General features: G+C 44.1%; 1 pseudogene across 1 annotated transcript; it reads left to right on the plus strand.

The window, feature by feature from the left end:
- The first annotated feature begins 8,906 nt into the window (after positions 1 to 8,906).
- LOC309965728 (olfactory receptor 10V1-like) lies at positions 8,907 to 9,805 on the plus strand (annotated as a pseudogene). Its single transcript has one exon. The product of its transcript is annotated as an olfactory receptor 10V1-like (transcript).
- Positions 9,806 to 14,661: the final 4,856 nt, after the last annotated feature.

Consider the following 14,661-nt stretch of genomic DNA (forward strand, 5'->3'; position numbering starts at 1 on the left):
AGATTGCTTTGACAAACTCCTGCCAAGTTCTCTCTCTTTCTCTCTCTCTCTTCTCTCTCTTTCTCTCAATCTCTCTCTCTCACACACACATACACCTGTAGGCCTTCATGTCAACAATATTTCCAGAGTTTTCAGAGCTACTTGTCCTTGAAAGTTTTCGGTGATACATACATGAGCATTTAAACGTTTTTTTGTATTTGTTTAAAAGTGAGGGATAAAAAATATAGCCAGTACAATGATGTTGTTACATTAAAGAAAAAAGTGAGTGAGGGACTTCCCTGGTGTCGCAGCGGTTAGGAATCTGCCTGCCAACGCAGGGGATATGGGTTCGAGCCCTGGTCTGGGAAGATCCCACATGCTGCAAAGCAACTAAGCCCGTGTGCCACAACCAGTGAGCCTGTGCTCTAGAGCCCGTGAGCCACAACTACTGAGCCCATGCGCCACAACTACTGAAGCCTGCGTGCCTAGAGCCCATGCTCCACAACAAGAGAAGCCAGTGCAGTGATAAGCCTGCGCACCGCAAGGAAGACCCAATGCAGCCAAAATTTTTTTTTAAAAAGTGAGTGAGCTGAATTTAAGTGAAGAAAAACATTAAGTAAATTATACTAATAAGTTAGATAAAACATAAATCATGAAGGTTGTTCTTGAATGGCCAAACTTTGAAAAAATTTTGTTTCTACATTTTATAATGGCCTTGACCAAAATCACTAGCGGCCGCTGGTATAAAACACATAATGTATAGGGAGTGTGATAGGGTCTTGGATGGTATTGGTGAATAAATAAAGGAATACCCAGTGCTATAACATTCTGCAATCAATGAATACTAGACATCCATTAGGTGCTTAGCTCCACACTAAGTGATGAGATGCAATTGAACTGAGTTGAACTAGTCGCTCCCATTGAGGACCTATCCTAGTAGAGGTTGAAAAATGAGTGTATAAACACAGTGCAGAGTGATAAATGCTATAATTGGGGTGGGCACAAAGCCACCATGGAGCATGGAGCAGGGAGTAATTCTTCGTTTTTGGAGGAGTGTGGGGGAAGGTGTGTGTATCAGAATAAGGCTTCACATAACAGGTGACACTTGGCTGAGTTTTGAAGGATCTGTAGAATTTGTCTAGGTACACAAAATTAACCTCTAATTGAATAAATTAAAGCTGTATGTCTTGGACTTCCCTGGTGGCGCAGTGGTTAAGAATCCGCCTGCCAATCAATGCAGGGGACGCGGGTTCGAGCCCTGGTTCGGGAAGATCCCACATGCCACGGAGCAGCTAATCCCGTGCACCACAACTACTGAGCTTGCGTGCCACAACTACTGAAGCCCGCACGCCTAGAGCCCACGCTCTGCGACAAGAGAGGCCACCTCAATGAGAAGATCACACACCACACGAAGAGTAGCCCCCGCTCGCCGCAACTAGAGAAAGCCCGCATGCAGGAACAAAGACCCAATGCAGCCAAAAATGAATAAATAAAATAAATAAATTTAAAAAACAAACAAACTGTATGTCTTTCTAAACTACCTCAAACTTGGAGAGTAAAAATTTAGTCAATAATTGAAATATAGCTAAGTCTAGCAGCAATTAGATCAGTTTAGAATATCATGTCCCTAAACAATTCCTGTTTGTGTTCAAATATTGACCTACAGGGTATGGTCAACTTAAAAGCTAAGATAGCCTCTTGGGGCTTGGTTGAACCAAAGTAGGCAGGGAATTCTCCAGAAATGAGATGAGAAGGGGTGAGAGTTGAGAAAGAACCCAGAATTCTGACTCTGCAAATCCCAAAGTCCCACGTTCTTCCCTTGAGATGTAGCAGCAGGGAGGGATTAACGGTATCTAGATGTGCGCTTTCCTCAGTTCTCTGGGTAGTTTCTCAGAGATTCAGTCTCAACGGTTCCCAAGGTATTAGGAAGAGGATTCCACCTTGGGCTTCACTCAGCCTCAGGGAAGGATGTGGCTGCCAGCCTCTCTAGGCAGAAGGTAAGGAGGGTAAGGGAAGACCAGGCTGATTGAGTTATTGTGTGGTCTAGACCCTGGGGAATGAACCAATGAACACTACTGACCTTGGGCTTTCCTGATCCTGTGAGGGGCTTCCCCGTGTGGAGATACAAATGAATAGAATGTTAATTAAACCTCCTGGAGCTAATGAGGTGACGCTGTTGATGTCAAATATACTAACAACAAACAAGGCTTCAAAAGACACTCCACTGCTGAGGGTGAGAGAAGGAAACTCTGTCTCTTCCTAGAGAGACAGAAATGTGTCCCATCTCCTAGGTTGTCTGAGATGGGTATGAGAGAGTTGTTCAAAGAGGACTACATGCTTTGTTGGGACACCCAGAAAACATTGTGTAATCTGCTCAGTTTTCAAGTTACACACCCAATGCCTAGTTGATAGTAGCTGCTAGATAAATTCTTGTCAAATAAGTGAATGCACGAACAGTCCTATTAATTACACTCAGTGAGGGGAGAAGGTAGATGAGTATGCAAAGATCTTTACGGAAAAGGAAGGGCTGTCTGTGTGAAGAATGCCATGTCTTTGGAGGCAGTGCTGGTGCCACAAAAGAGACTCATCAAAGAGGATGCAGTGTTACTGAGGGTTTATAGTTCCTGGGTAAGAAGAGGTCTGGCGTTTCCTGATTCACATAGCAAGGAATTGTGCAATAGCAAAGGCAGGACAAAGCAGATGGTGGGAGAGAACGTTTAACCACAACCAAAGCTCACAGTATTGTTATTTTTATCCCATTGAGAAGACCCCAGAGGAGGAGTAAACTTGGGAGTGAAGAGGGGAGAGATTTCTCACTGACTCATCAGTGCCTTGGATGAAGACACAAAAGGCAAGAATAATTTTTTATTTGTATAATATATTTATTATTCTTTGAATGCTCCTAAAAATAGAGTGCCTTACAGTAAAACCCTAGCTACAATGAGATCAAGATCAACTTATAAAAGGCAGTATAAAAGACAAAAGTTAAATTGGGCTTCCCTGGTGGCGCAGTGGTTGAGAGTCCACCTGCCGATGCAGGGGACACGGGTTCACGCCCCGGTCCGGGAAGATCCCACATGCCGTGGAGCGGCTGGGCCCGTGAGCCATGGCCGCTGAGCCTGCACGTCCGGAGCCTGTGCTCTGCAACGGGAGAGGCCACAACAGTGAGAGGCATGCGTACCGCAAAAAAAAAAAAAAAAAAAAAAAAGGACAAAAGTTAAATAGAAATGAAGATATTGGGGCTGAGAAATGCTAAGCGATTGAATATAAAACTTAGTTTTGGGCTTCCTAACAGCTAAGGCAAAAAGGGAAACGAATTATGTAGCTCTCACAGAGAAGTAGCATGACTTATATGTGTTCATTAAGAGAGAAATGTATGTGTCTGGGTGAGAGTGTGGGGCATGCATGGAGAAGTCAGGTGAGTCTTTATCCCAGGTATGTTGAACATCCATTGTATAAACAATGTGATTGTTTGTTGCAGTGGAATTCACTGTAGTTTTTAAGTGTTCCAGAGATATTCCACACAGAGAGCCTTGTATTTTTAAACTCATTTGAAAACTGACTGATATTTTTAAGAAAATTTTGAGGGATATTAAGGGCAGTATGCTTGAGGGATGTGGCTTCCTTGAGCTATGGTCTAATGCACAGTTATAGCTTTGGGAAGCATGTTCAATGATGACAATGGGGAGAAATTGATTATTTGTTGGAGTAAAGAATTGTAATTCTCCATAAGATCTCAATGGGCTAGAATGATGAGCTAAAGCTGAAAGGTTAACTTTAAAAAGAGATGAGGGTAAAGAAAAAAAAGAGAGAGGGAAAGGCAAGTAGGAAAGAAAGGGAAGGAAGAAGAAAGGAAGAAAGGAAGGTAGGAAGGAAGGAAGGAAGGAAGGTTAACTACTTAACAACAAACTCAGCCCAAGTCAAGGTTGTGGTATGTCTGGAGATGAACAAGCACATAAATAAATAACTAGATTTAGAACAATCTTGGACAACATCATTGGCAAGTGTGCAGATTTTGTGGCTGTATTTAGGTATTAATCCTCGTTCTGACAATTCCTGGTTGTATAACTAGGGGTATGTTATGTACTTCAGTGTCCTTGCCTTTCAAATGGGAATTTAAAAAAGCAATAACTTTTGTAATGTTAAAAATAAACACATATTCTTCACAGAAGGTTTGACAAAGGGAGAAAAGCATGAAGAAAATAGTCATCTCTCATTTTTCTCTAAAACACCATTGAGAGTTTATTGTTTCCTTTTAGACTGGTAGCAGAATTGGTGTCATGTTCCGCATGCAATGTTGCCTTTTCATTTTCTTCATTTAACATTATATTGTAAGCACTTTCTCACTGTATTAAACCTTATAATTATAACAATTTTAATGTCAATACGATAGTTCATCATATTAATACACCTCAAGTGACTAGAATGTCACCTCTTGTTAAGTATTTGTTTTGTTTCCTTATAAAGATTATTATCACAGCACACTGCACGTATCTTTATGTATTTGGCTCCATATTCCAGACTATTACCTCGGGACAGATCCTTCAATGTGAGGGTAGTGATTCAACACATATAATTTCTTGAAAATTGCTGATTTTCTTTCTAGAGGGGATATGCTCTTTTAGCATCAGAGTACTAAACTGAAGATTATTACTTCTACTTCAGAAGTACTGGGTAGCTGTCGTTGACATTGATAGAACCTCAGTAGCTCTCCAGTGTTCATGTCAATACAGAGTTACATGGTACCTAGTATTGTGCTAGGTCCTGGGTATTAGTGAAGAACAGAATCCAATCAGTCCCTGCCCTCATGGAGTTGAGATTCATGGAGGGGACAGAGATACACAAGTGATCACAGAGGCAAACACATCATTAAAGGAGTGGTGAGATCCCTGGTTATAGATAATAGTTCTCTTTCTTGTGCCCGACTTGTCCCTTCATGTCTAATTCACGAAGATTGTTTGGGATAGAGGGTGTGTTGGTGGTCTTTACCCAAAGTAGGAAGAGAGGCAGGCAGGTGTGTGCTCCAATGCTGCTCCTAGAAAAGGAATTAAAATTCTCAAGGAACAAGAGTCTTAGAAACTTCCAAGTGAAAAATTTCCCACTATGATTCCACCCATCTTCCAACCCTCTTACCCCACACAAGGCTGTGCCCAACAGATGACAGTACAAAGGCAGAAGCACTTAGAAAAGGAGAGAAAAACTTGCAAAACATGCAGGGAGCCAGACTTTAAAAGTACCGGCCTGCCAGTATAAAAAACACAACAAATATTCAACAGAAAAAATTGCAACTCAGCAAGAATACTAAGGTTGCGTTATTCTGTTTGTGGTGGAAAACAACAGTGTCCTTACATGATTATCATACTCATAAAGGTTGTACTATATCTTCAGACATCAGCACAGCAAAAGTAAGCAAAAATACATTCTTTGGTGGGGGGAACAAAACCAGTCAGGTGATCCTGTTAGTTTTGGTTTAACTCAGGGTGCAAAGTGTCCCCCCCGCCACCCCACTTACTGTGGCATGTGAAGTATTGACACGTAATCATTGGACGCAAGGCCAAGTGTCAGTTTTGTTTCTACAGCAGATATGATGTGTTGGGGTGTGTGTGTAGTCAGGGTATGTTGTTTTGGATACCATGTAAACTTGCCCTGAAATTCTTTCCTACCAATCATGGGCAGCAGAAAGAAAACTGGATAAAGAGATTCTAAAATAAATTAAAATATAAGATTCTTTTCCTTTATGCATTCAACAATCATCTGTTAAAATGTTCTCTATGCTAGTCATACGGACAGGGCTTGGCATTTAATTTTGGGACCATTTATAGAAGTGAGGGCAGAATTAAGGGCACTTACTGTTACCAAGTCCAAGCTCGGACTGTTCACCGCAAGACAGGACAATAAGTCGAGAGACGAGTTGTTGGGGCAAGGAACAGTGACTTTATTCAGAAAGCCAGCAGACTGAGAAGATGGTGGACTCATGTCCCAAAGAACCATCTTGCTAGGGTTTGGATGCTAGTTTCTTCTATAGAACAAAGAGGGGAAGATGAGGAGATAAAGTAAAAAAGGCAATAAATTGTTGCAAATATTTCCTGGTTCCAGCCAGGTTCCCAAGAAGGTGTTAATTTCTTCTTTCCTGCAGTCATTCATGGGTGGACCTGGTCAGGATGTTTCCTGTGAGCTAAACAAAAGTATTTTAGCTTAAGCTCAGGCATGGGAGACAGGGCTCCCAGAGATGGGCCATTATGTATACTTTAAGCATATAGGCAACACTTTAGTGATTGACTTGTAGCAAAAACAATAGAAAACAAAGGTTAAATGAAAAGAAAAAGATCCAATATAGACTTAGATTTATTTTTCCTTGTTACGCTATAAGGGACGGTGAGGCACTCAGGGCTAGCAATGGTAGGAAACTGTTTGTATCCTTGGGCCTGAAGTGACAAGGTGAGAGAACACTGGAGCCCAGCAAAAACTGGAGCCATGGAAGATGGGCCATGCAACAAGAGCTGTGGTCATAGAACCGTCATGGTAGAGGGAGAAGGGGGTAGTGGTGTGTGTATGGGGAGAGGGATAAATACCCTACATAACTTTGTGCTACTCTTTATTTTCTTTCAAGTACCTTCATTGGCCACATCCAACCAGAAGCCACAGGGTGAGTGAGCTCAGATGATTCAGTCCTTAGTGACCAGCCTCCCAGGCAGCAGAGCAGGGTGGAGAGTGGATCTTGGGGGGTAGACCTAGATTAACCAACAAAACCTTCCCTTTGCGTATCACTAAGAGGAAGAGCAGTCTCCAAAAGTGATGGAAACGTAGTGTCCAGAGAGGTGGGAAAAAAAAGTTTGGGTAGAATAGCATCACAGAGTCCTTGGGTGAGGAATTTCAAGGAAAAGGGAGCTTCCAGTTCAACAGAGATCAAGTCAAAACATAGCCACTGGATTCAGCAATTTGGAAGTCATTGGTGACCTTCATTAGAGTGGTCTCTGGGTGTAAGACCGGAACCAGACTGTGCTAAAGAAAGAATAGGAAATGGTTGAAATGCAAAGGAGACAAGGAGCCTTTAGAGGATGATATAAGATGAAAGGAAGTTGCTTTTTGCCATGAGAGGTAAAGTTGCTGTAGAGGTGGAGCAGAGGCAGATACTGGAGACAGACTGAATGATTGTGAAGCAAGATCACAGAGGAAGCAGGAGAGACTGAGACCACTAGCTTTGCAGAGGAGAGGGGACACTTCTAGAGAGGCATATGGGGATTTGCTATTGGGTATATGGAGGGAGAATGTTGTGGGTCTAGAGCTGGTGAGCATGATGATGAGTTGCCTCCAGGTAGCTTCTGTTCTTTTTTCCAGTGAAGTTGGAGGCTTGGTCATTACTGTTGGTGAGAGAGGAGGTAGCAGAAGAGAGGTCTTAAAGAGACCAGGGAAATTTGCCCCGGTCTTGGGACCCGAAGGAGCAGCTGACTGAGAGCCTTGGGGACAGCACTGGGGTTGATAATACCTCTCTATCCCTACCGTGGCACCAGTCAGCAGAATTTTGTGATCTTCTTTAGTCATGTTCAGCCTGGAACGAAGGTGCTGGATATTACAGAAGGTAACAGGGTTGGCAGAAGATCAAAAGGAATCAAAGACAGTGACAGTATTGGTAAAAAACTGATGAAAGAGATGGACCATAGATCTTGGTTGGATGGGGCACGGAGGAAAGCCCAAAGGAAGCTTATTTGGGGGAACTGGAGGTGTCAAAGGTGGTCTTGAAAAGGTGGAAGAAGAATAGTATTAATGATGATTGCTAACATTTATGGGGAGTTTCCTAGGGGCCAGACACATGTACTCCTCATAGCAATCCTACCTGCTGTGTCCTATATCGTCTTCACAGATGAAGAAATTGAAGCAGAAATCTTCAGCAAGTTGTTCAAGGTCATACTGTTGGTCAATGACAACCAGACAAGGGATTGAGGGCGTAGAGATTTGTGGTCTAGGAATAGTATACTGTGGGTTAACATTTCATTGCTGACTTGAGCAGATATTCATACACCAATTTTCACAGCAGCATTATTCACAATAGCCAAAAGGTGGAAACAATCCAAGCGGCCATGAACAGATGAATGGATAGCAAAATGTGGCATACACACATATGATGGGATATTATTCAGGCATGAAAAGGAACATGGTACGCGGGCCTCTCACTGTTGTGGCCTCTCCCGTTGCAGAGCGCAGGCTCCGGACGCGCAGGCTCAGCGGCCATGGCTCACGGGCCCAGCTGCTCCACGGCATGTGGGATCTTCCCGGACCGGGGCATGAACCCGCGTCCCCTGCATCGGCAGGCGGACTCTCAACCACTGCGCCACCAGGGAAGCCCAAAAAGGAACATAATTTTGATATAAGCTACCACATGGATGGACCTTGAAAACATTATGCTTAGTGAAATAAGCCAGACACTGAAGGACAAATACTATATGATTGCACTTACATGAGGTACGTAGAATAGGCAAATTCACTGAGACAAAGAAGGATTGCGGTTGCTAGGAGCTGGGAGGAGGAGATCGTGGAGGAGATCCTTAGTTTATTGGGTAGAGTTTTTGTTGGGGATGATAGAAAAGTTTTGGGTATAGATGGGGGTGATGGTTATACAACATTGTGAATGTATTTAATGTCACTGAATTCTACAGTTACACATGGTTAAAATGATAAATATTACGTAATGTATATTTTACCACAATTAAAAAAAGAAAGATTTCAGTGGGGAGCTACTTCTGGGTGCTTACAACAACAAAAAAGCTGTTGTAGAAGTAAGCTGCTGAATTTGGAGGTAAAGATGGTTGAGGGAGGAAGGGAGAGGCCAGGAGCTGAATGGGTCGTCCAGCAGGAGCCCTGTGTCCTGACACTTATCTATCCTCAGGGGGCAGCGCCTGTGCCATCAGCAGGCCCGATGCATTGACTACATGGAGGATGCAAACCAGACTGGAATGATTCACTTCCACTTCCACCCCTGCTCCAAACTCCCCGAGGTACAGATGCTGATTTTCGTGACCTTCCTGATTACGTACCTGGTCAGCATCAGCGGCAACCTCTCCATTTCTCTCATCATCTGGATTGACCGTTCTCTCCGCGCCCCCACGTACTTCTTCCTGGCCAACCTGGCAGCTCTGGAGATCTGCTACTTTTCCACCATCGCCTCTCTGACTCTGACAAGCATCCTGTCCATGGAGAAAACCCTCATCTCCGTGCCTGGCTGTGGTGCCCAGACGTTCTTCTTCATATTCCTGGGCAGCGCTGACTGCATTCTGCTGGCCGTCGTGGCCCATGACAGGTCCGTGGCCATCTGCCACCCTTTGCGTTACACCCTCGTGATGAGCTGGTGATTTTGTGCCCGACTGGCCCTCGGCTGGCTGGTGTTGGGGTTCATCTTGGCCATGCAGCTGACTGTGCTCATCTTCCAACTCCCCTTCTGCAGGAGCAAAGAAGTCAGTGTGTTCTATTGTGATGTCCTTCCTGTGATGAGACTGGCCTGTGCAGATACCCGGGTCCATGAGGCCACTCTGTTTGTGGTTGGTGTCTCTGTCCTCCCCATCCCCTTCCCGCTTGTCACCCTGTCCTATGTCTTCACCGTGGCTGCATCCTGAAGACCCGCTCTGTGGAGGGGAGGCACACGGCCTTCTCAACCTTCTCCTCCCGCCTAACTATGGTTCTGCTTCAGTATGGAGGTGCGAGCTTCAGCCGCCTGTGCCCCAGCTCCAGCTACTCTCCAGAGAGGGGCCAGGTAGTGTCCGTGGTTTACACATTCATCACCCCTATGCTGAACCCCTTGATCTCCAGCATGAAGAACAGAGAGCTTAAGTAGGCTTTGAAGAGAGCATTGATGAGGTTCCTGTCATCCTAAACACAACAAACACCCTGGATGTTCCTCTGTAACACTGCTGGGTAGAGACAAATGGGTATGCTCTCTGAAAGATGCGAGACAGGGCCTAAGAGGTCATCGGTTTTACACTGTTACTTCTTCCTAGTCATATTTTTTTTTTTTTTTTTTTTTTTTTGCGGTACGCGGGCCTCTCACTGTTGTGGCCTCTCCCGTCGCGGAGCACAGGCTGCGGACATGCAGGCTCAGCGGCCATGGCTCACGGGCCCAGGCGCTCCGCGGCATGCGGGATCTTCCTGGACCAGGGCACGAACCCGTGTCCCCTGCATTGGCAGGCGGACTCTCAACCACTGTGCCACCAGGGAAGCCCAGTTTTTGAGACGGCATTTTCCTTTTCTCATTCTTAGACTCCTCATCTCTAAAATAGGGATTCAAATGCCCACAAGACCTAAATTCTGGGATAGTTATGACGCTCAAAAGATATATTAAGTGGAAATACTTTGTGACTTCCATTTATTATTATTTTGCCGCAGGGCATGTGGGGTCTTATTTCCCCAACCAAGGATTGAAGCTGCACCCCCTGCATTGGAAGCACGGGACTCTTAATCGCTGGACCAGCAGGGAAGTCCCTACTTTGTGACTTTTAGAGGGAGAGGTAGCAGTGTACATCATTATCACTATCCTCAGCGTCAAGGGAAAAGTCTGTGCTCTGCTTTGGACTTCTCTCCAGATGCAGGTCTCAGGTTCTTAGCGTTGCACGTACGGGCAGGGGCAGAACCAAGAATAAGAGGCGGATAAACCAGGACCATCGCAATCATGATTCCCGTGATGTAAATGCTGAGCTTGTGCCGCCTTGAGTTATTTCTCTTTCATCCTAAATTATCTTCCGGGGAAAAGTGACAGGGAAAGCACTAGAGTTTTAAAGTTTTGTTAGTTTCTCTTTATTTAACTTTATACCTGGAGCTAATCTGTCTCCATCTCAATCTCTGACTCTATTAGTCTGCTTCCAAATCCCTCTCCCTTTATCCATTTGTTCTCTTCCCCACTCTCTGTCCCTTTCTTCTCTCGTTCTCACTCTCTTGCACACACACACACACACGCATACACATTTATCTCCTATTCTCCCTTTCTGCCTACCCCTAGTTGATATGGTCTGAATATTTGTGTTCCTTCCAAATTCACATGTTGAACTACTAATGCCCAGTGTGATGACATTAAAAGACGGGGCCTTTGGGAAGTGCTTAGGTCATGAGGGTAGAGTCCTCATGAATGGCATTAGTGCTCTTCTAAAAGAGACCCCTTAGAGCTCCCTAGCTCCTTCCGCCATGTGAGGATACAATAAGTCTGTGACCTGGAAAAGGGCCTTTACCCAACCATGCTGGTACCCTAATCTTAGACTCCTAGCATCCAAAATTGTGAGAAATAAATTTCTGTTGTTTATAAAGCCACCCAGCCTGTGGTACTGTGTCACAGCAGCCCAAATGGACTAATACTAGTGTATGTATTGTGCTAAGTATGCATAATATGGAAAAATTGCTTTGTTCACTAAGCCCCTTGGTGTAGAAAAGAGGCAGTGTTGGTTCAAATCTGGATTCAGGTAAAACAGAGCTAATTCTTTGAAGACAAACACTGACTGGCTACATTGAGGAGGTGAAAGGACTCATTCATACCGTTCTGAGCAGTCTTAGAATGATAATCATTCTGATAACGATCATTTGTCTCCAGGCAACGGTGGCAGAACACAGATGCTTTACTCTCTTTTTGTAAGGTAGAGGAAGCTCACTCATTCTTCTACCTGTTGATCACTGAGGGATTTATTTATTCAGCAACATTGAAAGAGACAGTAAGCAGTGATTTATTGAACTCTACTGTGTACTATGCTCCCACCTGTGGTAGGTGGAACAGGAAATGGAAAGGTAAGTAAGAGGCAGCTTCTGCCTGGAAGGAAGTTAAAAGTCCAGCAGTATATGAGAACATACACCACGATTACACCAAGGGCCAAGTGATGCAATGCTATGAGCCACCAAAGGAGGGTCAGCGAAGGGAATCCAGGTTAGTTTGATGGGGAAGGTGGCACATGCGCGGCACCACGCCAGGTCTTCAGGTCTGCAGGTACGCAGAGGGGCAGGAAAGGCATTTCTGGAGGAGAGAACTGTGGGGGCACAAAAACAAGGGAATCAGCTACGTAGGGAAACAACCTCTGTTTCCCTACCTGGAAAAGCATAACACGTGTGCCATGACATTTTTCTTTTATTTTTTCTGACGTGTATCACAGGCCTACAGGGCAGAAACCATGACCAGAAGTCATATTACATGAAGCTGAAATGTCATCTTAGTCTTTTGAAAAACGAGGACCCAAAAGCATCTTCTTTGGTTCACTTACAGTGGCTTGCTGCTCCTCCTATGTTCTACTGCAGTGTTCTACTAGGTCAGTGTTATTATCTGTAGCACACCAATCCTGTTGGATAATCTACCAGGTCAGTGTTATTATCTGTAGCACACCAATCCTGTTGGATAATAGGTGTTTGGAGGAAATGAACATTATACAGTCAAACAAATGTGAAGAATACTGTGCTGATTAAAATAAAACTAGTGGTTTACTGAAGGATTATTCAGTGCCTGTACTGTGCAAACGTGCAGTCATGACACTCCAAGATGAGGGATGCATGTTGCATGTTTCCTAAACTGTCACCACCAAACTCTTTTATTCCTTGGAATCTCTTAGGAAATAGTTTATCTTGTTGAATCTACTGTGGAAAATGCTGCCGTGGCTAAGGCTGACTGGATAAAAAGAGGGCGATTTCATTAGTGATTGAAATATTCCAGGCACGTCCCAATTCCCCACGTTCTTTGAGAAAACAGTGCAGTTATGAGTTAGCAGGCTTCTTTTCCAGTGATTGAATAAGGGAATTAATGATTGCCATATACCAACCCATTTATCATCATAATAACCCATGAAATGCGTGCGATTATTATCTCTGCTTACATATAAGGAAACTGAGACACAGGGAGGCTAAGTAACTTGTTCAAGGTCACACAGCCAGTAAACATAAAACTGAGATTTGACCTGGGCAGCGTGGTCCCCAAAGCCTGGGCACAAAACCACTCTCGCAACATGCTATGACTGTCCAATAACAGCTTGGGAAAATCGCTTCATTTTTCTGACAATTCAGTTGCATAATAAAATGGGGACAATACTATCTACTCTGTCTCCCCGAGTTATTGTGAGATCTCCAAGGGAAAAAAAAAAACCAAACTGTAAAAGGATAATAAAAGAGGCAGCGTGGTTATTCAAACATCGACATGGAGAAATGCACTAGATGGCTCATTTTTTTAAATACCAGAAGTTTAAAGACATAAGTGTTCAATTCCTTTCACCTAAGGTTTCCCTATGTTTATCCTGTTACTCTTGATAGGTGTTTCACAGGTGTTGTAAGAAGAAGCACGTCTTCTGCAGCTCAGAAGTAACGGCAGGCTTCTCTGCTCGAGGTTTCCTCACTGAGTCTTCCCACTTACCTTACCAGGCTCCTCGGAGAACTACGTGCTTAAGGGCTCCAGGGACTGAGGAGTTTGTATAAACATAAAAACAAATGAATATGGTGCAAATTAATTATATTGTTAAATCATAGGCATAGGTATGTGGTATCGGGAGATTCGTGTTAGGAAAACATCTGAACAACATGATATAAAACATCTTTATAAACAAAGCACATTATTTTTTAAAAATTTATTTTATTGAAGTATAGTTGATTTACAATGTGGTATTAATTTCTAATGTATAGCAAAGTGATTCAGTTATATATATATATACATCCTTCATATTCTTTTCCATTATGGTTTATTACAGGATATCGAATATAGTTCCCTGTGCTATACAGTAGGACCTTGTTATTTATCCATTCTATATACAATATTTTGCATCTGCTAATTCCGAACTCCCACTTCATCCCTTCCCCACCCACCCCCTTGCCCCTGGCAACCACAAGTCTGTCCTCTGTGTCTTTAAAATACATTGTTTTAAACACACAGTTCAGTGGCACAGGGAGTTGCAATTGCATTTAGTTTTAAGATCCAGGAAGGATCTTCTTTCCTCCTTAGGGAGAGGAGAGGAGAATCCCTAGGGAGTGTGTGTGTGTGTGCGCGTGTGTAGTCACACACTACATAAGAATAGTAGTCGACTATTCTTTGATTTATCCTCCAAATAATTGCAGTGCACCTACCTCACAGTACCCCTGGAAGGTGAATAATATAATACCTGGTCATTGCTCTCAACAGATATGTAAGCAACGAGGTATAAGACAAATCAGGGTTTGCTTTTTTTTTTTTTTTTTTTTTTTTGCGGTACGCGGGCCTCTCACTGCTGTGGCCTCTCCCGTTGCGGAGCACAGACTCCGGACGTGCAGAGCTCAGCGGCCATGGCTCATGGGCCCAGCCGCTCCGCGGCATGTGGGATCTTCCCGGACCCAGGCACGAACCCGTGTCCCCTGCATCGGCAGGCGGACTCTCAACCACTGCGCCACCAGGGAAGCCCTGCTTTTAAAATAGATCTGAACAAGTACTGTTTGGGGTGGGAGGGCAGAGGGCCAGGGAGACGTGAACTGGAGAAGGCCTCGGTCTTGGAGGAGGAGTAGGGATTTGTCAGACATGAAATGGAAAAAGGACAAATCAGGCAGAGATGGGTGGGAAATCCTGGGCATATTAGATGCAGAGAAGAGGCGGATGTTTGAGGAAGCTGAAGGTGGGGCTGTGTGTGTCGGGGAGTGACAGTACCTTGGGCTGGGGCCAGACTGCGCAAGGGCTTGAATGCCATTTTAAGAAGAGTCTGGACTCCCTAATCTTGT

This window comes from Leucopleurus acutus, assembly GCF_964270905.1.
Source record: "Leucopleurus acutus genome assembly, chromosome: 8".
In the NCBI taxonomy this organism is placed as follows: Eukaryota; Metazoa; Chordata; class Mammalia; order Artiodactyla; family Delphinidae; genus Leucopleurus; species Leucopleurus acutus.